The following is a 5,287-nucleotide window of genomic DNA, read 5'->3' as shown; positions in this document are numbered from 1 at the left end:
ATGCTTTTGTCCATATTAGGGATTTCCTGCACGTCATAAGTCATTACTTCTATGAGTCTGTTTTGGATTTTCTGCACGAGTGCGCCCTCCGGCTTCGAGTATGAATTAAACATACACTGCATCCAGATATTCACTTCTCCTCCTTTTGGATACGAATAAAACGTCAGGTCATGCATAGACTATCAATACGGTCTCTTTGAATTTAAATCTAGATTTAAATCTAGAAACCTCTACGTGAACACACCTGCCCGAATAAACTGCAGGGGACGAATTTACAATTCATTAAAATTAAATATTAAAAAAGCAGCTAACGTTCTACACACAGTAATATAAACAAAGGTGCCTGTTCTCTTTCGTTCTTGCTGTTGGATTGGGAAAAGTTTAAAGGGTGTCAAGGGGTCTTGTCTTTATGTTGTCTGACTAAAAGCTATTACTTTGAACTCTTATTATTACAGTATTTATTTTAAAAACGTAGAGTGCCTTAAAAATAATTATCACTACACTGATAAAACAGGCTTATACTGATTTTCTCATCCTCCGATTTATACTTATCAATCCTGTTTTTATTATCATTATTATTCAAAAAATGAAAAAATTCAGAACAGGATTAGAATTCTATTTTAAATAAGACAGGAAATATTTTTTTTCTACAACAACAACAGTAGTGTTTACAACAGCAAAACCACCATACCCTGTAAGCTCAATAATAATAATAATAATAATAGTCCTAATATAATTCCGCTTCTAATTCCAGAGTGATTAGAAGCATCCGTTTCGATACATGTCTCAGCAAGTAGTACAGCCCTATTAAAAGCCGTGCTCCATGTGCCCCTTTTATACTTTGAGCACCTGCCCCTCCAAAGGTCTCTGCGTGGCCCTGCAATCCTGGGTTTTAGGTACCGAAAGGGTATGAAAGTGGCTTGGCTTTTAGTAGCTTTCATTGCCATAGTACCTTACACTCCACAGCTAACCTGCGGGGCAAATTATGTTCTGGGAAAGACATCTTAAACTAAAATTGGACCAATCAGATGTGAACAAAGTGAAACATGTCTGACGCAAAAAAATAAAAATAAAAAGTCACTCCCCCAGTTTCTCTTCCTCCAAATTAAAGGTCACTATACAGTTTTAAAAAATGTCTGGCTTTAATGATAATTAATTATTGATAATTATTGTATATGACTTGTTTAATTATTATATGGTTTATATTATTATTAATCAATCACACACAAATAATTTTTGTTTAACAATAATTATAAAGCATTTATTTTAAATGAATATTAATTTATAGATCATATGTAATATACATAATTCAACAGATAGATAAATCAATCAATAGATAACTCTTTAAAAATGACTACATGTGACCGTGCATGTTCGAGTCTCTATCGCTATATATTATCAACTATATAAACTAACTTCACAAGTTTCACTTGTGACTGCACTGATAGAGCAAGATAAGTTCTTTTATTTGTCCTTTTTCATGGACAACACTTTAGTGTAAATTTACTTTAGTGTTTCAGTTGTTAAGTGTAGAGTTTTGAATCTCGCTGGCTTTCTCACGAGAAGTGAATCACACTTGCTCTGTGTTGCAAGGCATGTGATTGGCTGTTCGCCACTAATGTCACGATTTCATGTGCACACGCTCCAAAAACTCAGGATCAAAGCCCAAGTTGACAAAGAAAGTTGATGATCAGCATCATGGTACCAACAAAGCCGGATTTGAGTGGTTTGGTTTGTCAACTCAAAACTAATCCTGTAACTATTCATTTGTTTAACTACCATCATGGTACAGGCCCATGGGCAGGCATAATTTATTTATTAAACAAACAGATGAAAAATTTTGTCTGATGTTATATATTGAAATAAACAAAATAATCTGATTATTCTGATGATGCCATCAAACATTAAAGTTGTTAGCTTCTGTGTAAAAATATAAAGGATTTTCAAGACAAACATAATTACAAGTTGAGAAAGTGTATTATTATAGATACATATTGTGTTTGTTCTGTAAATCGTTGTTACTTTTTAAATAGAGACAAACAGCTTCTGTTGCCACCTCAAGAGTATAGTGGATATGTATCATAATTGGTTAAATTAATCATGTTACAGTTTCCAACACAACTGGCCACTCTTAGCACAAAATATTGTGTTTCTGATATTTGTATTTTGTAGTTACAAATAGTAGTTACAAGTGTACTTCAAAGATTCTGAGACCCCTCTTCTTCTACATATATACTCTTAACTTTGACATATTGGATAGTGGATTTCTCAGCATGAATGAAAGAACAGCCAATTCACCATCACAACAGCATCCACCAGCAAACTTTTACCGTCCAGGTCATAATTATCAACAATAATCCCAAATCTTGGGGTAATCTTTTTATGATGAGCTGACGATGAGCAGGTTTGCATTGCACAACATCAGGATTATCAGGCCCTTCCTAACTGGACATGCTCCACAACACTTTGCCCAGGCTTGTCATTACTAGACTGGACTATTTCAATGATCTTCTGGCTAGACTTACAACATGTGCAAACAAAATTCAACAAATGATCTAGAATGCAGCAACATGATTTAGTCTCACTGCACTGGCAGTACGTATCAGTTGCTGCTTGCATCAAAATTCAAGATATTGATGTTTGCGTACAGAACAGCCACAGGCTCCACACATTTCTACCTGCAACAGCCTCTTATAAGTCTACATCCCCACCAGAGGCCTGTGATCGGCGAGTGAGTGCCCCCTTGTGATGCCATGACAGAAAGGCACAAAATCACTTTCCAGAACATTCTTGTTTACTGTTCCTTGGTGGTGGAATGGTCTTTTCTAACCTTATACTGGAAAGCCCAATCATCCCTGATGATATTCAAGAAAGAGCTGAAAACTAATCTCTTCTGCAATCTTGCTGACCCTTAAAAACAAACTCTTCTTCTTTGCTTTCTCTATTTCTTACATAATGTCCTGTTCTGCAGTGGGTACAAAAAGTATACACATGCCTATTAAAATTGCAGCTTATTGAGATAAAAATTAATCCAAGTAAAATTATGTAATCTTTTCTAATTAATTAGTCCTATTGTCTCCACTTGTTGATGATGGGCTTCATAGTATTTCCATGACACATCTCATGTCTTGGAAATACTTTTGGTCCATTCTCCTGATTGGTACCTTATCACACTGAGATCCCAAGACACCCTTTATAAGCTCCTTGCAGACCATGGCTTTAGCGATAAAATGCGACCAAGGATATGCCAAGATAATCCTACAAATAACTGCTGATTTTTTAAATTCAGGGTTAATCAGAATCACTTAAATGATGACTGTAGGATTATAATTACTTTTTAGTCTAAATGTGATTATTTAATTCTACACTCTAAAAAATGCTGGGTTGTTTCAACCCAACTTTGTGTCAAGTATGGCCTAACCCAACTTTTGGGTTAAACATGTAATTTAAAAATTTAACCCAATGGTTGGGTTAGTCCATATTTGACCCAAAGTTGGGTTGAAACAACCCAGCATTTTTTAGCGTGTAAACACAGTACAATGTTTTATTATAAAAGTGTGTGCACATTAATGGGTAACAATTTATTTTGATGGTCCCTTTAGACATTCTGTTGAGTAACTTTGCAACTACATGTCAACAACCAGTCATTAGTGTATCAGTAGACTTTCTGCTTAATATCTGCAAACACTTTTTGATGATCCCTCAACAGAAAATTTACTGACTATAAGTAACTTTGCAACTTTTGCTTTACTAATACATTCTTTACTTACAGTTAACAGCATGTCTAAAGGGGATCATCACAACATTTATGCAACCAGGTAATTTTAGGTTTTTATTTTCCCTTAGTTTCTGTTTGTTTATTAAATTCTGTTAGTTTAATATTACATTAAAGGTAGAACATTATCTGACATGATGTCATTATATTCATTTGTTAAATCTCAGAAAGCTGCAATTTTAACAGGGTGTGCTCTGCAGACTTGTTATACCCACTGAAGCTACTACTATTCTAGACAATTCTAGACTTTCTATTGCTAACTCTAATAACTCCTGTTATTGCCTCCTTATGAATCACTTGTTGTATTACTCATTTGTGAGTCTCATTTGTAAGTCAGATGTAAACGTAATTACATATAAGTATTGTACTCAGAGCTGAAACTGAAATGCAAATAATTTAATGCACTGTACTTTCAGGATCAACATATTGGCATGATAAACACTTTTTGCCCCTGACAATTCTTCCTTAGTTTAAAATTGAGTTTGAAATGTGTACCTTTTGGTCTTTCTCTGGATGATAACTTTATATAGGGATCTCTCTTGTTGGTCAAGTTTTAATGAGTTCATGCAATTCAGACACTGTGGTATTTCAAAATTTCTTCATCACAGGATCTGTAAAAGGAAAAATAATTTTGAGTGGTTTTTTTGAATATCATATCTCTTACAATTTGCATAGATCTTTATTAGAATTTATCTGACTGTTCTCAGTTTATTTACATATTAAAGCTTTGATTATACCCTTATGAAGCTACACATGAGCATCTATTTTTATCCTTTTGTCTGTCCAATATACAGTACTCTGTCTTACATTGAACCTAAGGTTAGAAGTCGTCCAGCAACACCGCTTACAGTAAACAGAGTTCAATCCCAAAGTCACTGACATTGTTATTCATATAGTTGGACCTTATGTTGAGATGCCAGAACTGTATTGCTTTCCAATGACCAGATGTGTGCCCACGGCAGGCCAGTGTCCCGGGGGAGAGATGCCCAACACCTGGCACACTTCCTAAATGTTTATTAGTATTCAACCTTTCTAAACAGATATAGAAGAAACCTAAATAAATAAATAAATATAGGATAGATTGGAGTCATTTATGGTCTTAGGCCATTCCATGAAAAGACCAACAGCACAATCTAGTGTTCATAACATGTAGCGCAGTATACAGAGAAACTAGTAATATCAAATATTTAGTACAATTACACCTTCAACTTCACCACTGCATGATTACTCGGTACGAATTACCCCTTTGACTGTGGGCCATCAAAAATATCAGTTGACTGGACTTATGGAATACCAATTCTACAGAGCAAACTTAAGGTAAGTTACATCAACCCAGTCTCTTGCTACTGCGTATCTATACCACGAGTTTGCATTTTCATTCGGCGTAGTATTTACACGCCAAAGTCACATTTTGCGTTCATATGGTACGCAAAACCCTCCAGTTAAACTTCCATTGATGAGAAATGCGTATTGCACGCAGAAATGTATTAAAGTCAACGTCATCATCGTCCC

Source organism: Sinocyclocheilus anshuiensis, unplaced genomic scaffold (genome assembly GCF_001515605.1).
Source record: "Sinocyclocheilus anshuiensis isolate Anshui unplaced genomic scaffold, SAMN03320099.WGS_v1.1 scaffold956, whole genome shotgun sequence".
NCBI lineage: Eukaryota > Metazoa > Chordata > Actinopteri > Cypriniformes > Cyprinidae > Sinocyclocheilus > Sinocyclocheilus anshuiensis.
This window is presented reverse-complemented; position numbering follows the sequence as displayed.